The sequence below is a fragment of the Protopterus annectens genome, chromosome 12.part0 (assembly GCF_019279795.1).
Source record: "Protopterus annectens isolate FY-2018-M chromosome 12.part0, PAN1.0, whole genome shotgun sequence".
NCBI lineage: Eukaryota > Metazoa > Chordata > Ceratodontiformes > Protopteridae > Protopterus > Protopterus annectens.
Window position 1 is genome coordinate 287,928,686 of NC_056746.1, and position 23,864 is coordinate 287,952,549.

At 45.3% G+C, this 23,864-nt stretch overlaps 1 protein-coding gene across 1 annotated transcript in view; it reads right to left on the minus strand.

Moving 5' to 3' along the window:
• The window catches only part of RAB40C (RAB40C, member RAS oncogene family), a gene marked incomplete in the record, with an annotated part of 334,993 nt that overhangs the window by 114,465 nt on the left and 196,664 nt on the right, over positions 1-23,864 (minus strand).

The window sequence follows — 23,864 nt, forward strand, 5'->3', positions numbered from 1 at the left end:
CTCATTCTCTACGGACAAGACTACAACTTTACTGCTATGCTGCACATTTCCTCATTTGTAAATGGGCTCTTACAGCCTTACAAATTAAAATTGATGCAATTAGTAATGACTTGGTCAATAAGTTTAAAAGGTGCCAAAATTACTCAAGTCAATGCTACTTCCACCACAAACACACATGGAATTCTTGAAGCTCATTCTTGAAGAAAATTAAATTATCTACTGACTATTAAAAGTACTGCAATACAATTCCCACCTGAAACTCTACTCTGATGACAATCACAAACCATTTGAATGTGCAATAAACCTAAACAATGGATACAAAGACAGTTTTCCCCATTAAAAAAAAACACTAGATACACTGCACTACATATACATTGGCATACACAAAAAAAAACAAAACAAATTTTAGCTACATTTTCTAAAGTCCTTCAATTTATGGATAAAAACAAATATGAATGGCAGTAATCAACTAATCTACTGATCTATGAAGAAATCTGTAGAAGGCAGTTTTTTCAGAATTTGTCTTCTGCTATCTCCAGCTACTTCACTTCTACACTTAGGAGACATCTGCATCTTAGCACCACATTTATAAGAGGAAAAGCAGTCAGATCCACTTGGTTTGACCCCAATCACAAAGTTAGCACATCCTGCAAAACTTAAAACCAACCAAAATAAAAACATTTATACAGTTGCCCAACTTGCAGGTACAACAATATGCAGCCACAATAGAGAGAGAGGCAGTCAAGGGAATATATGTTGGGAAACAAATAAGCAACCAATGTACATACCTTCTTTGCAGCTCAAGTGATATGGCATGTAAGCCTTTTGCAACCACTAACTATGAGGCGAATGCAAATAAAACATTCCAGAAGCTGAAGATCTATTGGAGAAAAGTATAAAAGGAGGACTGGTATAAAAGTAAACAGATGCCAACTGAGACCTGACTCACAGAAGCAATGTTGAAGCAACACAGCTTAGTGAACAAGTGACCCACAGCATAAATGTCCTCAATGGAGAAATTTCCAATGCATATGGAAGCAGCCATAACTATGAAACAGCGGCTTTTTCATAGGACTACTTTCCAACAGGCAATAAGCCACCCTGAAAAGGATTTGGTCACTGCAAGACTTTCACAACAGCAAAGCAGATAAGTTAGTTTCATGACCTCATGCATAATATTTAGGTTTAATCTGAACAGATAGCGAACTTCCAAGAAGTGTAAAAGGCTCCGTTTCTTGGATTCCACATCACAAAGATAAAACAGGATTACAACATTACTGTACAGATAGAACACAGTTGTGCAAAATCTTACCATAACTGTAGGTGTCCTTCTCTTCACTGCTGCAGTATTCATAACATTAAATCCACTGCCCATGGCAACCAGACATCTGGCCAGTATACCAAAGCCTTAGGTTGCTTTAAGGTAAGCCATGTGTCTCACACATGCTCCTCACGTAGCATATGGCATAAAGGCGATGTCCGTCCATACAGTCTCCTTAGAGCTGATAGCCCCAGTAGGAATGCCAGTCCAAGGAAAAACAAGAGGTAACCAGTACATCCAGAAGACAAATGGACCAAGGGGGAGGGAGTGAATACTGTAACAGTGAAGAGATCTACCCCTATGGTAAGATTTTACACAATTGTACTATGTCCATCCATTTTACTGTTGCTGTATTCATAACATTAGGGAGAGTGCCAAAGCTCAGGAAGGAAGAAACTTGAGAGGAGGGACCAGCATAGCCCTCTGGGAAGTCATGAAGGATGGCCCTAGCAAAACAGCTCTAGCTCTGAAGATTCCATCTAACTTGTAGTGCTTGGCAAATGTATGCACAGAAGTCCAACCAGCTGGTTCAAGAATACAGTTACCATCCAAACCATTGACAAAAGCACCAGAAGCCACCACAACCCTAGTAGAATGAGCCTTAACAGAATAAGGAATACTTTTGCCATGAAAGAAAACAATAAAAATAGTTTTTGAGATCCAAGAAGAAACAGTCTGCTTAGATACAGCTAATCCCAAGGACATGGGATGAAAGGAAACGAAGAACTGATCAGACTTCCTAATGGCCCTAGTCTTATACAAATCAGTACCATTTCACTGGCAGACTGCGGAGAAAGGAAAAAGAGGGCAAATGAACAGACTGATTAAGGGACAATTCATTCACCAACATGGGCATAAAAAGGATTAGTATGCAAAGACACACTGTCCTTATGAAGCACCAAAAATGGACAAGCTATAAGGGCTTGAACCTCAGACACTCATCTGGCAGAAGGACCAAAAAAAAAAAGAAGTGTTTTCCAACAGCAATGTTGCAAGGAAGCTGAAGCTGTTGGCTCAAAAGCAGTCCCAGGTCAATTTCTCCAAAAAAAATAAAGATCCTAGAGAGGAGGAAAAGGCTTTCTGTGAGGCCTAATAGGAAGGACACCTTTAAGGAATGGTTTAGCTTCAAATCTAGAAGATAAAGGCAGACAAGCAGAGATAGGTGACAAGTGGGCCTTAACAGAAGAATAAGCCAACCCAGTATTGAGCAATTCACACAAAGACAGAACCCAAAGAACATCCACAGAAAGTGGATCCAGGCTATGAGAAAGACACCAAACAGGAAACCTCTTCCATTTGGAAAAATAGGATTTCCTAGTACTGGGCTTCCTGGCCTCCTGCAGGACCTTAAACACTTCCTCAGAAAAAAAGGTTTCTACGTGGAATCAAAAAATCCTATCGCTCACAGTGCCAGTTGAAGAGTGGACAAGAGGGGCTGGATGAGAGATCCCTCAAATCTTGTGAGTAGGTCCACCCTGTGAGGTAATTTGTGATGACTACCCTTGGCTAAATGCAGATAATGTTACCAATGCTGTCTCAGCCAAAAGGGAGTTACCAACAAGATTTTGGGAGTGTCCAGTTGAATTTTCAGCAGAACTTTTGGAATGAGGGGAAAGGGTGGGAAAGCATAAAGAAACATCCCCTTCCAAGAAAAGTAGAGGGCATCCACCTTCCCCACCAGAGGACCTGGAACTCTGGCACAAAACAAAGGAAGTTGCCTGTTCATAAGGGAGGCAAATAGCTCCACTTGAGGAGTACTCCACTGGTGGACAATGTCCAGAAACACATCCCTGTGAAGCATCCATTCATGGGACTGAGTTAAAGATCTGCCCGGAGTGTCTGCCACAATGTTTTGACCTGAGGGAATGTAAACTGCTTGAAGAGCCACTTGATACTGGGCAAAGATCCCACACCAGGAGTGGCAAAGTACAGTTTTGTACCTACCATAAATGTAGATGTCCGAACTGGATAGCATCTGCAGTCATAACAAATGGGTTGTCCTGTCGTCAGGCAGCCCTTCGGTCGGCCGGATTCCAAAGTCCGGTCCGGCTCGCTGATGTCGCACTTCACCCAACATCATCTCTGCTGGTCTTCGGGTATAAAGGCATCAGCCGACGCCATTTTCCTCAGTGTTTCTTGCCCCAGATGCTAATTGCCCTCTTGGAAAGCTAAATTTTGGATAGATGCCAATGTTTCCAAAATAGTAGAAGGCAAACACAAAAAATAAACATGTATGTACATATATATACAAACAAATACACCATAAGAGACCCCCCCCCCCCCAGCTAGCTATTAGGAGGGTAAATACCCTAGGAGTACCACAGAGGGGAAGGAGGGAGGGTAATCCTGACTGCAGATGCTATCCAGTTCGGACATCTACATTTATGGTAGGTACAAAACTGTACTATGTCCTTCATGGATGCATCCGCAGTCATAACAAATGGGTAGAATACCATAGCCAAACTAGGGGAGGAGGAATAAAAGTTATGGTGTAGTCAGGATCCCTTGCAGTACAGCAGTGGCAAACCCTGCTCGGGATCTAGAATATAGAGGTAAATTATAATGCTTGGCAAATGTATGCACGGAGGTTCAAGTAGCCGCCTCAATAATGTCCTTGGTTGCCACTCCTCTTAAGAAAGCTGTGGTAGTGGCTGTAGCCCTTGTTGAGTGAGGTCTTATGTTCTGTGGAATTGGTTTTCCATGGTAGGAGTAACAGAATCTTATGCAATTTCCTATCCATTTGGAGATTGTCTGTTTGGAAATTGCTTTTCCTTCCCTTCCTGTTGCATAGGCTACAAAGAGCTGGTCAGTTTTTCTGTTACCTTTGGTTCTGTCCAGGTAGTAGCGTAACTGTCTATGTACATCCAAGGTATGCATTATTCTTTCACCTCTGTTTTGTGGATTTGGAAAGAAGGTAGGTAGGTGGATTGCCTGGTTTAAAGACACTCTGGATACCACCTTAGGCATAAATGTAGGATTAGTTCTCATGGACACCCTATCTTGATGGAAGATTAGGAAGGGTCGCACTGCCATTAAGGCCTGTAGTTCTGAAACCCTCCTTGCTGAAGTAATAGCCAGTAGGAAAGCAGTTTTCCACGACAGGTGTTGTAGATCTGCTGTTGCTGCTGGTTCAAACGGAGGGAGTGTCAACTTTTCTAGTACAAAATTCAAGTCCCATGCTGGTAATGGTGGTTTCCTAGGAGGTTTTACATTCTTGATCCCTCTGAGGAACTGCCTGAGTAGAGGATGTGAATAGACAGGAGGATCAAAGCTGTATTCTGCTGAAATAGCTGATGCATGTATCTTGGAGGAATAGGACAGGCCTGTATGTAGAAGCTCTGCCAAGTACTCCAGAATGTTAGCAATATCTATGTTCGACACATCTTTTCCTCTTTCAGTACTCCAAATGATGAACCTTTTCCATTTTCCTGCATAGTTCCTTCTTGTTGAAGGTCTGCGGGCTTCAAGGATAATGTCTTTAACCCTTTGTGAAAGTTCTGGGTTAGTTACTGCTATGTGATGTTCCAGGCAGTCAGTTGCAAGGTTTTTAGGTTTGGATGTATGATGTTGTAGTTGTTCTGAGTTAACATCAGAGGCATAAGGGGTATTGACCACATTTTCTCCCGAGACATGGTCCTCAGCAATGGGTACCAGTGTTGTCTTGGCCAGTTCAGAGCTATCAGAATTATCCTTGGACGTTCCTCTTTGATTTTCAGTAGTACCTTGTGCATCAAGGGAAGAGGTGGAAATGCATATGCTGTCAGGCCTTTCCAGATGAAGGATAGAGAGTCCACCTTCCATGCAAGTGGGTGGAATGTCCTTGTGCAGAATTTTTTGAGCTGGTGATTTTGTGGGGAAGCGAATAGATCTATTTGTGGCATTCCCCATTTCTTTGTGATGGCCTTGAAGATGTCCGGGTGTAGCATCCATTCGTGAGCATCCGAGGTGGTTCTGCTTAAAATGTCTGCTAGGGTGTTCTCTTTTCCCGGTACAAATATTGCCTGTAACTGGATGTTGTGGCTGAGAGCCAGATTCCAAAGGTCCAAAGTCATTCTGCATAGGGGGTAAGAATAAGTGCCTCCCTGTTTGTTGATGTACCACATGACTGTGGTGTTGTCTGTCCTTATCATCAAATGGCCTTCTTTGAGGAATGGTCTGAATTTTAGGATTGCCAGTTTTACTGCCAGCATTTCTTTTTGGTTTATGTGCAGGTGCAGCTGGTCCTGAGTCCACAGTCCTTGTACGCATTTGTCCAGCATGTGTGCCCCCCATCCTAGGTCTGAGGCGTCCGTTGTGATGGTTTGGTTTGCTCGAAAGTTGTGGAAGGGCAAGCCTGGGTTTGACTGGCATGCCCGAGCCCACAATAGGAACTCCTGTTTTAAGCATGGGATTAGTGGTATTTCTGTTTCTAAGCTGTGCCTGTGTTGAGACCATAAATTCTTTAGGTACCACTGTAACTTTCTCATATGCAGTCTGGCATGTGGGACCAAGATTATGCATGACGCCATGAAGCCCAAGGCCTGCAGAACTTTTCTTGCTGTTAGTTTGTTCTGCTTTGTTAATGCCAAGAAGTAAAGAGGGAGCTCTTTTTGTTTTTCTGCAGTTAGGAATGCCATCTGTTTGACTGTGTCCAATTCCGCGCCCAAGAAAGTTCTGGTCTGGGATGGTATCAGCCTTGACTTTTGTAAATTGACTGTGTATCCCAGGGCTTGTAGCAAGTGAATGACCCTTTGTAAATCTGTTGTCAGTTTGCTTTTGTTGTCCGCTTGTAACAGGCAGTCGTCCAGGTATGGATAAATTTGGATTCCCTGTACTCTGCAGTGAGCGATTACTGATGCCAGGCATTTTGTGAATACTCTGGGCGCAGTAGATAAGCCAAAGGGCAATGCTGAGAATTGATAACGCTCTGATCCTGCAAGAAATCTGAGGTATCTTCTGCAATTTGGTCGAATGGGGACGTGCAGGTATGCCTCCTTGAGATCTAGAGTTACCAGCCAACACTCCTTGCCCAGCATGGGAAGAAGTTGCTGTAGGGTCAGCATTTTGAATTTTGGGACAATGATGTATGTGTTTAAGATGGACAGGTCGAGTATAGGTCTCCAGCTTTTCTCTTTTCTTGGTACTAGGAAGAGTCTGGAGTAGAATCCTTTGCCCTGTTCTGTTATTGGTACTCTTTCCACAGCTCTCATCTTTATTAATTCCGCTATCTGGTGCAGGGCTTCTATTTTTTGATTTGGGGGCAGATTTGGCATTCCTCTTTTTACTGGTAAAGTGTGGAAGTGGAACCGGTAGCCTTGGTCTATGGTTTGCAAAATCCACTTGTCTTTTGTGATATAGTGCCAATTTTTCGAGAATAAGGCTAACTTTCTGCCTAATGGTGCTGCTATTTGCTCCCTGGTAGGCGGAGTCAGAGCCAAGTCACTGTGATTGTCCTGTTGCAGTGGCAGTGGTTGTGTCTGTGCCTCGGTTATTGCCTTGCCACGGTTGTCCTCTGTAGGCACCTCCTCTGGATTGATTTCTGCCCCTAGAGCGTCTGTTCCTGCCCCTTTGTGATCTTGTGGAGTCAGGAAAGGACCAGTTTTTGGCAGGCCAGTTCCTGCTAAACCTTGGTGGCTGAACCTGTAGGAAATCTTTAACTGTTTGCACAGATTTTGCCTTCTCTTCCATTTTCTTCATTACCTGCTGGGCAGGTTCCCCAAATAGACTGGCCTTATCCATAGGAGCATCCAATAGCTTAGCTTTAACATGATCCGGTAAGACCTGTTCTTTCAACCATGCATGCCTTCTTATCACTGTGCCAGTCATGGCTGATCTAAATGAAGCCTCCAGTGCATCATAGCCACATTTTAAAGAATGGTTACTAACCTGTTGGATGTTATTCACCATTTCTAATACACATTTCTTATCTAAAGATTCATCAGAGGACAGCTTTTTAATTAACTGATCAAGCATAAACTCTTGGTATTGGATCATGTGAAACTGGCAGTTTAAAGCTCTAGCTGAGAGAGTAGCAGAGGTGTAGACTTTTTTCCCCCATCTCTCTAAGGACCTGGATTCCCTTTCAGCGGGAATAGGGTTTTTTGCTGTGGTCGAGGCTACTGCCTTAGGCCCCTGGGATATAGTTTCGGGGTCTGCAAGTGGGGCCTTGAATAGGTGGTGATGAGTGTCTGGCACCCTGTAAAATCTATCTGGTTTGGCAGGGGCTGGTGGTAAAGAATCAGGTGCCGTGCAGACATCATTAAATGCATCGTCCACAACAGACAGGACAGGAGGTATAGATAAGGGCCTATGTTGTGGTAAGTGCAGAAAAGTCCTAAGCCTTTTTCTTGAATCTGAGAAGTCTTGTCCCTGCCATTGGAATTGTTCTCTCATGGCATGTAAGGTTTCCCCAAAGGAGAATTCCTCTGGTGGAGAGGCAGCTGGAATGGATTCTTCAGCATCTGAATCTTCATAATTGGAAAAAGGAGCCTCTGGCTGGTCTTTAATGTCTGAGTGGCTGGTCTGTAATGTCTGAGTCATCCGCAGAATCATCAGAGGACACAGGCTCGGGGGGCTCTGCTCTAGGTCTCTTTTCTGGGGGCTGAGAGGCCCTGTCTGGGTGAGATTGGGATCCCCTAATTAAGGATATTAAATCTTCTGCCAAAGTAAGCATTTGTGAACTAGAAGTGGGCCTGAGAGAGGGTGGTTTAACAGGCACTGATTTAGCTGATTTGGCTGCTTTAGCCCTGGCAAAGGCCTTAATAGACATGGCTGCAGGAGGCCTAGCAGCACCACGTGCTGGGGTAGAGATATCCAAAGGGATGGTGTCTGATAAATCAGTAGGAACCACAGTTGTAGGCAAAATTTCTGAGGCTGATTCAGATAAGGTAGCAGGAGCCTCAGTAGTAGTCATGGATTCGGCTGAAGATTGACCAGTTTTCTCGGTTTCGGCCGAAACCGAGACTCGCGGCTTGCGTAACCGTGGTTTCGGCCGAAACCGCGGACCGTGAGTTTCGGTCTTTTTCTTTGCGTTTTTTAACAATTTGGGTAGTCGGAGGATCCGACGGCATAATGTACGCAAAATCTGAGCCGAAAAACTGTTCGGCAAACTCCGACCGACGCCTAAGCGTTCGTCGGTTGAAGGAAGCACAGGCCGAACAGGCTGCTACGTCGTGGTCTGGGCCTAAGCAAGGCAAACAGTAAGAGTGGAAATCTTTATGAGGTATTTGTTTCCCACAAGTTAAACAGTTATTGACTTTTTCTGACATCGGCTGAGGCAAGAAAGAGTCCCCAACGGGGTACTTAGCTTTTAGAAGTCTTCGAAGTAGTATTCGGTAGTAGTAATCTCTGGATCTGACCGACCGGTACTTGCGAACAGCTTCTGCTTCGGGCGCCACGCGGCAAGAAAGACTGAGGAAAATGGCGTCGGCTGATGCCTTTATACCCGAAGACCAGCAGAGATGACGTTGGCTGAAGTGCGACATCAGCCGAAGCCGGACCCGGACTTTGGAATCCGGCCGACCGAAGGGCTGCCTGACTACAGGACAACCCATTTGTTATGACTGCAGATGCATCCATGAAGGACATCCAGCAAAGATAAGAGGTCTAGAACTGGTCTCCAAGTACACTCTTTTCTGGGTACTAGAAACATTGTGGAGTAAAACCCCCTCCCCCTTTGGGACACCTCTGAGGGAAAAAGGACAACTGTTCCCGAGAGGCCAGAGCAATATCCCTAAAAGGGGGAAGGGATTTCCACACTATGAAGTACACCTGGCAAATAATGGGTAGGAGACCCAGAAATTCTGCGTAATCTGTAGCCAAAGAGGGAGACAGCAAGAGGGGTGGGGAGGGGTGAAGAGAAAGAGGAAAATAACTGGGAAGAATAGGATAGGCACGGAAGGGCTGTGGCTGACTAAGTTTTCGGACGACTGCAAACTGGGTGCTATAAGAGAGTCTCCGGCCAACATGGAGATCCTCCAGAAGGGCCTAAATGAGACTGATGCGTGGTGTCAAAGCCATGGTCTCAAGCTAAATGCAAAAAAATGCGCAGTAATCCCCTTTGGAAAAAACAGAGTACCCACAAACTACAACATAGGAGGTAATCCCCTGAAATCTGAAGAAATAAGGGATCTAGGGACCCAAGTAGATACTCAGCTTTCCTTTGATAAAGTACAGTTTTGTACCTACCATAAATGTAGATGTTCGAAGATCCACATTGCTGCAGTCCTTACACTTGGGTAGTCCGCTGTCCTCGGTCGGCCCGAATATCAAAGTATAAGGCTGACGTCGGTCAAGGCGCATTTGACTGACATCAGGACGTCAGGGTACAAATGCGCATGACCGACGTCATATCCTCAGTCTTTTCTTGCCCCAGATGTCAGAAGACCCTAAAAGAAAGGTCAAAAACCAAAAGACAGCAAACAACCAACCAACCACCCTTGCACTAAAAATATGTACAATATATACAATATACACCATATTGACAACCCAGCCCACACAACCGCCTCTAACTACAGAGGGGAAGGAGGGAGGGTAAATTGGACTGCAGCAATGTGGATCTTCGAACATCTACATTTATGGTAGGTACAAAACTGTACTATGTTCTTCATCTCACATTGCTGCAGTCCTTACACTTGGGTAGAATCCCAAAGCAGAGGTAAGGGAGGATGGCAAAACTATAAGGAAGCAGGAGCTGCCAAAATGCCCTGCAAAATAGCAGTGGCAAAACCAGCCCTAGATTTAGAATAAAGTGGAAGGTGATAATGCCTAGAGAAAGTATGCACTGAACTCCAAGTAGCTGCCTCCAAAATATCCTTAGTTGCCACCCCTTAAAAAGCTGTCAGTGGCAGTAGCCCTAGTGGAATGAGGCCTAATCCCAGCTGGAACCTCCTTGCCATGATGGGAATAACAGAAAGCAATGCAAAACCCAATCCACTTAGAAATAGTTTGTTTTGACACAGACTTGCCCTGAGAACTCAAAGCAAAAGAAACAAATAACTGCTGAGACTGCCTGAACCCTTTAGTTCTGTCCAAATAATATCGCAACTGCCTGTGTACATCTAAAGTGTGCAAAATCTTTTCCCCTTTATTTTGGGGGTTTGCATAAAAAGTAGGCAAATGAATAGTTTGGTTTAAAGCCACACTAGAAACCACTTTAGGCATAAAGGAAGGATTAGTATGTAAAGATACCCTATCCATATGGAAAATTAAGAAAGGCTCAACCGCCATAAGGGCCTGCAATTCAGAAACCCTTCTTGCAGAGGTAATGGCCAACAAAAAAGCAGTCTTCCATGATAAATATTTCAACTCAGTAGTAGCTGCAGGCTCAAAAGGTTGTAGAGTGAGTTTCTCCAACACAAAATTGAGATCCCAAGCAGGAGTAGGAGCTCTCGTGGGGTCTTATATTCTTTGCCCCTCTAAGAAATTGCTTGAACAAAGGATGAGAAAACAATGGTGGGTCACAGTCATAGTGAGCCGAAATTGCTGCAGCATGAACCTTAATAGAAGAGGACGACAAACCTTTGTCCAGTAACTCAGTAAGATATTGAAGAGCCACACTTAAATTAGGCTCAGAAACATCAAAATCCTTTGCTGCACTCCAAAATAAAAATCTCTTCCATTTATCTGCGTACACTTTCCTTGTACTAGGCCTTCTAGCTTCCAAAATAACATTCAAAACTTGCTGTGGAAGTTGAGACCCTCTATGGTTAAAAACAGAATATGCCAGGCTGCTAGGCGAAGAGAGTAAATGACTGTCCTCCTGAGACAACAGGTGTGGAATCGAAGGCAAAGGCCATGGAGGCTCCCGTACCAGACTTCTCAGTAATGGGTACCAGTGCTGTCGAGGCCAATCTGGAGCTATTAAAATCATCCTTGGCTTGTCCTGTCTGACCTTTAGAAGTACCTTTGGGAGGAGAGGCAGAGGTGGAAAGGCATACACATGAAGATTGCTGCAATTGAAAGAAAGAGCATCCACTTTCCAAGCTGTGGGATGAAACCTTTTCGTGCAAAACTTTGGCAGCTGGTGGTTTAGTGGAGAAGCGAACAGATCTATGTCTGGAGTTCCCCATGACACTGTCAATTTCTGAAATACATGAGGATCCAATTTCCACTCGTGGGGATCCATAATTAGCCTGCTCAACACATCTGCTAAGGAGTTCTGTGCTCCCGGCAGAAACCTTGCCTGAAGATTTAGCTGTAAACTGCGAGCAGTCTCCCACAAAATCATTGCTTGCCTGCATAGAGGATAAGAATGTGTTCCCCCTTGCTTGTTGATGTACCACATGACAGTTGTGTTGTCTGTTAGAATCAACACCTGCCCTGGAAGAAGTAAATCCTTGAAAGCTATTAATGCAAACTGGACTGCTAACATCTCCTTCAGGTTGATATGTAGATGTTGTAGTCTGGCAGGCCACTTGTCTTGTATCCACTTTCCATTCAGATGAGCTCCCCAAGCTTTGTCTGAGGCATCTGTCGTTAGAATCTGACTCGCCTCTGGCCGGGTCACAGAGAGTCCCTTGTTTAGGTGACATTCCTGAGCCCACCACAACAATTCCTTTTGAATGCAAGGTATTATTTGAATGACAGTGTCCAGATCCTGGCAGTGCCGTTTCCATACATTTTTGAGATACCATTGTAACTTCCTCATATGCAGTTTGGCATTGGGAAGCACCAGAATACAAGATGCCATGAACCCCAAGGCTTGAAGGACTGTCCTTGCAGTCAGCCTGGACTGATGAGACAACTGATGAAAGTAAAGGGAAAGATTCTTTTGTTTGTCCGGGGTCAAAAAGGCCATCTGGGATGCTGTATTCAGTCTTACACCCAGAAAGCACATGTCCTGAGAGGGTACTAGACTGGACTTTATTTCGTTCACAGAATACCCCAGGCATCTTAGCACTGCTATCACATATTCCAAATGATGAAGAAGCTCGTCCCTTCCTTGAGCCAGAATCAGGCAATCGTCCAAATAAGGATAGATCTGTATTCCTTTTAGCCTGAGGAAAGCCATCACTGGAGCCAGAACTTTTGTGAACACTCTGGGCGCAGTAGATAAGCCAAAGGGCAATGCAGAGAACTGATAATGAGAAGTCCCAGCCCGAAAACGCAGATACTTCCTGCAACTCAGTCTGACAGGAACATGAAGGTAAGCCTCCTTGAGATCCAAAGTTACCATCCAATGATCTTTGCCCAGCAGAGGTAAAAGCTGTTGTAACGTCAACATTTTGAATTTTGGAATGTCCAGATAAGTGTTGAGGGTAGATAAATCCAAAATTGGTCTCCACATGTTCCCTTTCTTTGGTACCAGGAACAGGCGAGAATAAAATCCTAGGCCCACTTCTGGCATAGGAACCGGCTGTATGGCCCCTATTTGAAGTAACAGAGAAATTTGTTTGTGAGCCTCTATTCTTTGCTGAGGAGGAACGTCTGGCATGCCTTTGAAAGGAGGCAGGGTATGGAAATAAAACCTGTAACCGTGGTGTATGATATCCAAAACCCATCTGTCTTGGGTGATTAAGCTCCAATTTTCCTTGAAAAGTGCCAACCTTCCTCCCAAAGGTGCTGCCAGGCAGAAGGCTCTGGCAGCTGAAAAGGTAAGTCATTGGGTCTGTTTACGAAAGGACTGACCCCTGCCCTCACCCGAAGACTGTGCAGGTGAACTCCCTGTTCTAGGCCTGAAAGAGCCCTGAGCTCTGCCCCTACCACGTCTAGACCTACCCCTAGACTGGGAATCATAAGGAGGATACGTCCACCCCTTGGTAGGCCAATTTCTACTAAACTTCGGAGGCTGAACCTGCAAAAAATCTTTAACAGTCTGCATAGACTTAGCCTTGTCTTCCATTTTCTTTAAGACTGCCTCAACAGGAGAACCAAACACATCAGATTGTAAAGGAGCATCTAAAATCCTTGTCTTAACATGGTCAGATAAATTCTGATCCCTCAGCCAGGCGTGCCTGCGAAGAACTGACCCAGTGGCAGCCACCCTAGACGAGGCCTGTACAGCATCAAAACCACATTGCAAAGAATGCTTACCCACCTGTTCAGAAACATGTACTAAATCTTGTAACTCTTTACACTCAATACCTGCCAGAGCATCTACCTTAGACTTCAATTGTGAAAGGAGATAGTTTTGGTATTTCAACATGTGAAACTGGCAATTCAAAGCCCTCATAGCTAGGGTGGAAGAAGTATAAACTTTCTTTCCCCATCTATCCAAAGCCCTGGCCTCTTTATCTGGAGGAACCGGATTTTTGACAACAGAAGCCTTAACACCTTTAGGCCCCTGACTAACAGTTTCTGGGTCTGCCCTAGGACTCTTAAAAGATACTTATGAGCTTCAGGCACCCTGTAATACCTATCCGGTTTAACAGGAGCAGGAGGCAAAGAATCAGGATTAAGAGAAGCCTCTGCAAAAACATCTTCCACCACATCCAGAACAGGAGGTATAGCCAAAGGCCTATGCTGGGGTAAAAACAAAAATTCCCTAAGCCTTTTCCTGGAATCAGAGAAGTCCTGACCTTCCCACTTAAAATGCTCCCTCATGGAATGAAGAGTCTCTGAAAAAGAAAAAATCCTCAGGAGGAGAAGCAGAAGGAGTAGAATCATCCACATCAGAATCAGAATAAGGAGAGTACTCCCGCAAGTCTTCAGCCGAAGACTCTGAAACATCCGAAGCCTGCTCAAAACTCCCTAGCTCAGGTTCCACCCTAGGCCTCTTATCAGGAGGGGGCAAAGAACCTCTAATCAAAGTAATCAAATCTTCTGCCATTTTAAGCATATGCTTCTTGGGCACAGTTCCTGAAGAACTAGGGGTGACACCAACTGAAGCTAAACCTGGCCTGCCTCTGGGGGAAGCCTTGGAAACAGAAGGAGAGGGCCTAACCACCCTAGGAAGGGAGGGGAGTACAGTAACCTGAGAAGCCCCTTCAGCCTGACCTGCCTCCTGAGAGGCCACATCCTGCAATAACAAAGTCTCTCCCTGGGACTCCAAAGAAACCTCCGGCGGAACCACCGGCTCCACCGACACCTCTAAAGAACCGGCGTCCGGTACGGACGGTTCTTCTAGCCTAGGCTTAGCTGCTTTGTCCTTGCGCTTCTTCGAAGAAGCGGGCGTCGGAGCATCCAACGGCATTTTATAATTGCACCGCTTCCCGAAGACTAACCTGGCACAATCTAATCTTCTTTTTATAGTGCGCTTATTGAATCTAGCACAAGAGCGACACCCAACAACGTCGTGCTCAGGCCCTAAACAAGGAATACACAAAGTATGATAATCTCTATGCGGTATCTGTTTCCCACAAGAAATACAGTTATTCACTTTTTCTGACATCCGGTAAACCACTGAGGCAAGAAAAAACTAAAATATTCCCCAACGGGGTACTTAGCCAACTTTGACTCGGTCTGAAACTCCGAATTTGAAAAATTTCAGAACGCCGAACGGCACTTGCAACGCTGCTTCTGCATCGGACCATGCGGCAAAAAAGACTGAGGATATGACGTCGGTCATGCGCATTTGTACCCTGACGTCCTGATGTCAGTCAAATGCGCCTTGACCGACGTCAGCCTTATACTTTGATATTCGGGCCGACCGAGGACAGCGGACTACCCAAGTGTAAGGACTGCAGCAATGTGAGATGAAGAACATCCATGATGCCAAAGTGGTTAGAAAAACCTTCTATGTAACCCATCTGATCATGAAAGGGTTTGCATCAAGATCTAAGGATGCAATGGTGCCCCCTCTACTCTTCCCTTATCAGACCCATTATTGAGTACAATGCACCAATTGGAATGTACCTGGCTAGACATCTCCAGCAGCTGGAGAGACCACAGAGGTACCTAACCAAGAGGATTACTGGCCTCAAACAGTTGCCCTATGCAGCACGATTGAAAAAGCTAAGTCTGTTCTCTGTTGCATACCGCTTTCTCAGAGGTGATCTCTGTCTAACGTACGAGCCATGTCCAACCCAGAATTGTTGAACATGCTCCATCTTAGCAAAACCAAATCTACTCGAGCTACACGCTCTAGGGATATAAACCTCAACACAACAATGAACAGAACATGCTGGAGGGATAGATTCCCTTCGCAGAGACTTCCCTTACTATGGAACAGGGTCCCAATCTACACAAGACAGAGCCCCTCACTATCACTCTTCAAGAGGAACCTTGATGAGTGGATAGGTAACAGAAAGTTCACACCAGGGATCACACCAACAGCACTACCAGATAGGGGTCAAGGGTACTAGCTGCTAGTACAAGGGTCTAGGGAGCTACTAAAGGGGCGGTGAATACCGCACCAACGTGGCTAGGCCAATATACGTCTTTGGGCAGATAGCCCAGTACCAACCTATGAACCTATAATGAGACAGCACCTGGTTTATCTGGAAAGGAAGACTTCTAAGGCCACTCAGACTTCATTGACTCAGAAGGAAGAGCCCACTTGCCACTCTTTTTGCCCTTAAGAGTAGGGTGACACTGCCTGTGAATAAAGACTGGCTTATTGGGTCAGTTTATCTGAAATTTAGGCACAGGAGAAACAAAAGAGTTACGTACTTACCATAACTTGGAATCTATGCTATCCAGTGTCATTATACATCACGGATGGGTCCAGGATCTGAGCCAGCAACTAAGATGACGGCTCCTGAGCTCAAGCTCCTCCCCTTTCCAAGATCACCAGCTACCTACAACCCTCAGACAGAGTTTGCTGGATAGTAAAAGGATACTAAGGAATACATCCCCTCACTAATTCCTCGTTTACCAGCAGGAAGGGAAAGAGTGTGGGAACATGGTAAATAATGACACTGGATAGCACAGATTCCAAGTTATGGTAAGTACATAACTCTATCTAATGCTATCTGTATCATTACTGATCACGGATGGGTCAGAGTCCCCAGCTACTAACAACCCTAGGAGACCTCATGGAAGAATATGCCAGAACACAGAAAAACCAAAGGAAGTCCTGCTCCTGGACACCAAGTCTAACTTGTAATGAGCAACAAAGGTATGGGGATTAGACCAAGTAGCAACAGCACAAATCTCATCTAAAGATAGTTTAGTCAAGAAGGCAGAATACACTGTTACCAATCTAACAGAGTGAGCTTTGACTGGTCCGCACAGCTCCAGGTGTCTGCTTCTGTAAATGCAAGAAATACAACTGGCAATCCAATGAGAAATAGACACCTTGAAAACCACTTGCCCTCTCCTAGCCTGAGAAAGGCAATAAAGAGCTGATCAGACTTTCGAAAATTTTCTGCCTGCTTGAGATAAAAACGTACTTGTCTATGAACATCCAAACAATGCAACTGATATTTTCCCTTATTGGAAAAATTAGAAAGGAACACAGAAGATGAACTGACTAAAATTTGCCTCTGAAGCTACCTTAGGAACAAAGGAAGGATTAGTTCAAAGAGAGACCATATCTTTATGGAATACCATGAAAAGAGGATTTATACAGTCTGCAATTCAGAGACCCTCTTGGCTGAAGTAATCACCAGCAAAAAGGTGATCTTTCAAGAAAGAAATTTAAGGTTACAGGGAGCGGCAGGCTCACAAGGTTTCTGCGTTAAAGACCGCAGCACCAGAGAGAGATCCCAAAGAGGGGAGGTATCCTTTATGGGGGGGGGGGGTCCGAGAAGAAAGATCCCTTTAAGGAAGGCCATACAGTCTAGCAGAAACGGAAATGGAAGTTGGAGGTTTGGAGGTGGCGGCCAGTTGGGAGTTTAACTGTAGAAAGACTATCCCCTTGTTGAAAGAGAGAGGCTAGGAACAGTAAGATGTCCTGAATGGATGGTGAAAAGGGATGTAGATTGCACTGTTTTAAAATCTCCTGCATTTGCTGGAATAAACCTGCTTGGCAGACAGCTTCTGGGAAGCCAAAATAATAGACTTAACTGGGGAAGAAGGCCTGGACTCAACTTCGACAAATGTTCTACAGGAGGGGCTGACAGACAAAACTGGTGTTAGAGCCATGGACTAAAACTAAATTCCAAGACATGCATAATAATATCCTTTGGGAAGTCATCCATCCCTGGTAACTATCATATTGACAACACACCCATTAGAGTTGACTCAGTAGTCGGGGACTTGGGGACATACAGTAATCTAGCCTTTGATAATCACGTCTCTACAGTGGTGATAAAATCATTCTATGCTGAGCAACTTATAAACAAAGGTATGGCATCCAAGTCAAAGGATGTCATTGTTCCACTGTATTCAGTGTTCATCAAACCTATCATCGACTCCAATGCCCCCTTTGGTATGTACCTAACCCGGCATATCCAACAACTGGAACTTCCACAGAGGTTCCTCACTAAAAGAATACAGGGCGTAAGTAATGTGTCCTATGCAGTCAGCCTCAAGGCCCTATCCTTGTATTCTGTCTCCTACAGGATTTTGGGGGGAGATCTATGCCTGGCATACAGGGCATTGTCAGACCCCACTCTGATGGACCTCCTGCATATTCACAAAACAAACGGCACCAGAAATTACCCGTTCTAAAAATGTAAACCTTGCCTGCGATATAAATAGGACCTGCTGGAGAGAGAGGTATGTATCCCAGAGACAACCCAGTCTATGAACAGGCTTCCCCAGCCATGTGAAGCAGAGTTCCTCCCTAATCCAATTCAAGTGCAACTTGGACAAATGAATGGGAAACCGTAAATTCCTCCCTGGCACCTAAGTCTCAAATGGTCACAGGTAACCTGTAAATGGTTCATCTCTCAGGCCCATGCTTACATTAATCAAGGGTAGCTCATCAGAGATTTGGGATGCATGGCCAGGCTTAAAAAGGCATTTGTGGTCATTAGCCTAGTAAAACATCTATGAACCTATGGACTGGGAGAGAATCACTGAAATTGGAGGTACCAAGCAGTAAGATGAAGGATCTGAAGACTGGGAAGAAGCAGCCCCCAAGGATGGGAAATGAGATCCAGTATCGAGGGTGGATATTTCAGATGAGACCAAACGAGGGAGAACCACGCCTGAGGCCAGAAGTGGGCAATGAGGATGAGGGGAGTCTACAAGCGACAAGCTTTCTGTAAGACCTGGGAAATGAGAGGAGTAGGGGGATAGGCATACTGAAGACCTGGTGGCCAATCATGAACCAGAGTGTCTTTGGGGGACTCCCCCATTGGGGGGGATCAGGGCAAAGTATTTGTTACATTTTTGACTGATCAGAGAAGCAAAAGTATTGCAGCAAGGAAGATCCCAGAGGCTGAATATCTGACTTGCCACTGACTGACTCAGGGACCACTCATGGGGACTCAGGATAGATCTGCTGAGTTTGTAGGTCAAGATGTTGGAATTGCCGGGAATATGCGTTGCAAAAACCAAGCATCTGGAATACATTGTCCATTCACACACTCTTGTAGTCTCTATGCACAGGGGATAAGACCATGCCCCCCCCCCCTGCTTGTTATGTACCAGACCACCGCCATGTTCCATCTGAATTGCACTGGTCCCAAGAGGGAGAGACAGTCTTGGAAGGCTTGCAACATAAGGACTGCTCATCTCCAGGACAATGATGTGCAATTTGGTCTCTAAGGGGGACCAACTGCCTTGGACAGTCTTTCCCCAATATCATCACCAAACACAAAAATAAAAAAGAAAGGGCACACCACAACGCTGAAAAGCGAAACACTGCTTTATTTAAAAGTGATCCAAATGACTAAGCGCTTTCACCTGTACATCCCAGGCTTCATTAGAATAGACTCTGATGAAGCCTGGGATGTACAGGTGAAAGCGCTTAGCCGTTTGGATCACTTTCCCCAATAATGTCCCCCCACCCCAACAGACAGGCATCTGTGATCACCGTGGCTTGGGGTTGGGGAAGACAGAAGGGTCTGCCTAGGAGGAGTTCCAGAGCTTGGAGCTACCAAGCAAAGCAACATCTGCAAAATCCTGAGGGTCATGGACATGGGATGAAGGTGGGCTGACGACTGCACCCAAAGGGTCCACTGTAAAATTCGCATATGAAACCTGGTAAGGGGGACCAACTGAATCGCTGCTGCCATAAACTAGGGGCTTGCAAGATTAAGTGGACTGAGTGTAATTTCAGATCCAGGAGGAGATGGACCGGATCCTAAAACATCTCAACTCTGTGTGGGGGAAGTGCTGCAGTCTCTGACAGCGTCTAGAAGGACCCTAAAACTCCAGGCTCTGAAACAGGACAAGATGAGATTTAGGCAGGCTGACTGTAATGCCTAGGACCTGAAAGATAGTGTGTGTAATCTGTGAAGAGAATAAGTTGATGTCTTGTAGGTGCTGTGATGAGCCAACTGTCCAGGTACGGAAAGACGTGGAAACCTTGTAGCCAGAGATGTGTTGCTATCACTGCCATACATTTAGTGAACATGCGGGGGGGCTGAGGTGAGACCAAAGGGCAGAGCTCTGAACGGATATAGTGAGCGCAGGTATCTCCTGCAGCATTTGTCTATTTTGATGTGACAGTACACGTCCTTGAGATCCACTGAGCACATTCAATCATCCTTGTGCAGAAGAGGCAGAATGGACTAAACAGTGACCATCCGTAACTGACTTCTTGACCAACAGATTTAACATTCCGAGGTCCAGAATGGGACGTAGGTCCCCAGTCTTTTTGGGCACTAAAAAGAAGCAAGAGTAAGTTCCAGACCCTCGTTGCCCTGTTGGGACCTCCTGGGCGTCTCTTTTTTGAAGGTAGTCTCAAACCTCCAGAAGGGCCAACTCCCTTTGATGGGGTGGAACACCCAAGATAGATTTTTTGAGTTGGAGGGGGCTGAAAAATGGGCATGACGTAACCCCTGAACACGATGTTCAACACCCACTGATCTGAGGCAATACTTACCCAGGCTAGTGGGTGAAGGGATAGACGACCCCCCCCCCCCCGCTGGCTCCAGGGCAGGACAGTCAGGCAAGCACTTCAGGAATGCAGAAGGGGGTTTCTCTGAGAAGGGTTCCCAGAAACCCTGGTTCTGTGAACCCCCTCCGCATCTGGGATGTCATCTGCTGTCAAACTCCCTTCCCTGGCCAGAGGAAGAGGATTTCATAGGATGTTCAGAGGAAGAGGATTTCATAGGAACATCCTGGAAGACAGATGGAGACCTGTGGAACCACAGTTTCTTACTAACCCTCTGACTTTTGGAAAAGGCTTGTTGGGGAGTAGAGTACTTTATCCCGACTGCAGAGTTTTTCCCTCCTGCTTGCTACAGGTCAAAGTTTCCTTGACAGAAGGGCCAAACAAAGTTGCCCCATTGAAAGGGGCATTCGTGAATGACACCTTGAAGTTATCCACAAACCCGCAAAGCCAGGCAAGATGCCTAAGGGCAATGCCAGTGCCCACCAATCGAGAGGTGGCCTCCACCGCATTAAAGATCAACTTCATTAAGGAATTAGCTAGGGAAGTGAGAGTGGAATGCTTCAGAGAGACCAATTTAAGATTCTCTGGACCAAACAACTCAGAAAGGGAAGTGGAGAGTTCCGATACCAAAGTCCCTTTGCAGCCAAGTGTGCCATGTAGTTTGGTTGCCCTCAGTTCAAATGTAGCTGAAGCAAAAACGAGCTTCCCAAAATGGTCAATCGCCTGTGACTCCCTGTTCAGGGGTGGACTGTACAGCTGTGTTTAGCAAACTCCTTTTTTGTAGCTGCAGCCACCACAATGGCATCAATGGGGACACCTTTGCTCCAGAATGCCTTGTCTTTTGTGGGGACTTAAAGTACAGTTATGTACACTTACCATAAATGTAGATGTTAGAGTGTATTGACTGTTGCAGTCATTACATTTGGGTAACCTGCTTGCAGGATGCCCTCAGTCGACCTGATTAACAAAATCTTGGGTCCTGCATCGGTTGCTGTCCCTTCTTCCATGACGTCAGGTCATCAGGGGTATAAAACATGCAGCAGATGCCATTACATCAGCTTTTCTTGTCCCAGATGCAATGTGCCCACCTAATGGGAAGCAATTAAACATAAAAGCACACAGATATACCTCCAACAAAAAAACACACACACCAAAAAGGCTTTTAAGCATAGTAAAGGAAAGTAGAGGTATAGCCAAAAGAACTTAGGGGGCTGGAGGGAGGGTAAAGTACAGTTTTGTACCTACCATAAATGTAGATGTTCGAGTGTTTACCCTGCTGCAGTCATCACACTTGGGTTATATCCTGCCGTCAGGCGGTCCCGCAGTCGGCCAGAGTTCCAAAGTCTTGGTCCAGCGTTGGTTGCTGTCGCTTCCTCCCTGACGTCAGTGCGCCAGGGATATATAAGAGGCATCCAACGCCATTTTCTTCAGTTTTTCTTGCCCCAGATGTCAGGTGCCTCCAATAGGTAGGCAATACATATTGCTATATAAAAACATACATGTAAAAATAAAATACTTTCAGTCACAAGCAAATATACCACAGAGTTTGTATAGGATAGAAAGGTATGGATACGTCCAGCTAGTTCAGAGGGGATGGAGGGAGGGTAACCTGGACTGCAGCAGGGTGAACACCAACATCTACATTTATGGTAGGTACAAAACTGTACTATGTTCATCGTGTTACCCTGCTGCAGTCATCACACTTGGGTTGAATCCCAAAGCTAAGGATGGGTGGTGGAGTTAAACAGGGTTAGAAGATGCTAGCAGGCCCTGCAAAACTGCAGTGGCAAAGCCAGCTCTAGTCTTAAAATATAGAGGTAAGTGATAGTGTTTGGTGAAGGTGTGCACTGAACTCCAAGTTGCAGCTTCCAGAATATCCTTGGTTGGCACCCCCCTGAGAAAGGCTGCTGATGTAGCTGTAGCCCTGGTGGAGTGGGGCCTAATGCTAGCAGGTACTGGTTTCCCATGATGCGTGTAGCAGAAACGTATGCAATGTCCTAACCATTTTGAAATGGTCTGTTTTGAGATAGCTTTTCCTTGCGATCCTGCAGCATAGGCTACAAAGAGCTGGTCAGAGTTTCTGAAAGCCTTAGTTTTAGCCAAGTAGTAACGTAATTGTCTGTGAATGTCCAAAGAGTGCAGGAGTCTTTCTCCTTTGTTCTGGGGATTTGGAAAAAGGTGGGCAAATGAATGGTTTTGGTTTAGGGCCACACTGGATACCACCTTTGGCATAAAGGAAGGGTTAGTTCGTAGAGAGACTGTCTTGATGAAAAATGAGGAAAGGTTCCACTGCCATTAGTGCCTGTAGCTCAGACTTCTAGCTGAAGTTATTGCTAGCAGCAGGGCAGTTTTCCATGAAAGAAACTTTAAATCAGCTGAGAAAGCTGGTTCAAAGGGCGGCAGTGTAAGTTTTTCCAGAACAAAGTTGAGATTCCCAAGTAGGTGTTGGTGCTCTCCTGGGCAGTCTTATGTTCTTAGCCCCTCTGAGGTACTGTCTTAGGAATGGATGTGAAAATAAAGGAGGCTCCGTGTTGTAATGAGCTGAAATTGCTGAGGCGTGGATCTTAATAGATGAAAAGGAAAGTCCTTTGTGCAACATCTCGGTTAAATATTGTAGAATCTGAGGAATGTTTGGATCAAGGGGATTTTGGCCTTTAGCCTGGTTCCAGGCGCAAAATCGTTTCCATTTGTCTGAATAGGTTTTCCTGGTGCTGGGCCTCCTGGCCTCCAGAATGACATCCATAACAGCTTTGGATAGAGGCGTTGGTTGATTGTTTAGGTAATTTGCCATGCAGCCAGGTTTAAAAGTCTTGAGCTGGCTGTGTAGAATTTCATTGTCTTGCTGGGTGAGCAGGTGAGGAATTTGTGGTAAAATCCATGGTGGGCCGTGGGCCATGTTCTTTAGAATTGGATACCAGTGCTGGCGTGGCCAGTCTGGTGCAATGAGTATCATTTGTGGCCTCTCTAATCTGACTTTCAGCAGCACCTTTGCTAGAAGAGGCAGTGGAGGAAAGGCATATGTTTTCCAACAATGAGAGGGCATCCACTTTCCAAGCTTGTGAGTGGAATGTCCTTGTACAAAATTTTTGAAGTTGGTAGTTTTGGGGGTTGGCAAACAGATCTATGTCTGGGTGTCCCCATTTTTGAGTTATCATTGCAAACACTTGTGGATCCAGTTTCCACTCGTGGGGATCCATGATGTTTCTGCTTAGGTCGTCTGCTAATGTGTTTTTCTTTCCTGGCAGGAATTGTGCTTGTAGTTGAACTTGGTAAGACAGTGCTGTGTTCCACAAGGTCATTGCTTGCCTGCATAGAGGGTAGGAATGTGTGCCCCCTTGCTTGTTGATGTACCACATTACTGTGGTATTGTCCGTCTTTACTATTAGTTGTCCTGGGTGTAAGAGGTCCTTGAAAGCTGTTAGGGCATTCTGTACTAATAGCATTTCCTTTTGATTGATATGCAGATGCCTTTGATCTGTAGTCCAGTTGCCCTGAATGCACTGTCCTGCCATGTGTGCTCCTCAGGCATAGTCCGATGCATCTGTTGTCATAGTTTGCCTGGCTGTGGGTAATGTGAAAGGCTGACCCTTGTTGAGGTGACATGCCTGTGCCCACCATAGAAACTCCTGTTGAAGGCAGGGAATGAGTGGTATCATTGTTTCCAAGCTGTGGCTGTGCTGAGTCCATACGCTTTTCAGGTACCATTGTAATTTCCTCACATGCAGTTTTGCA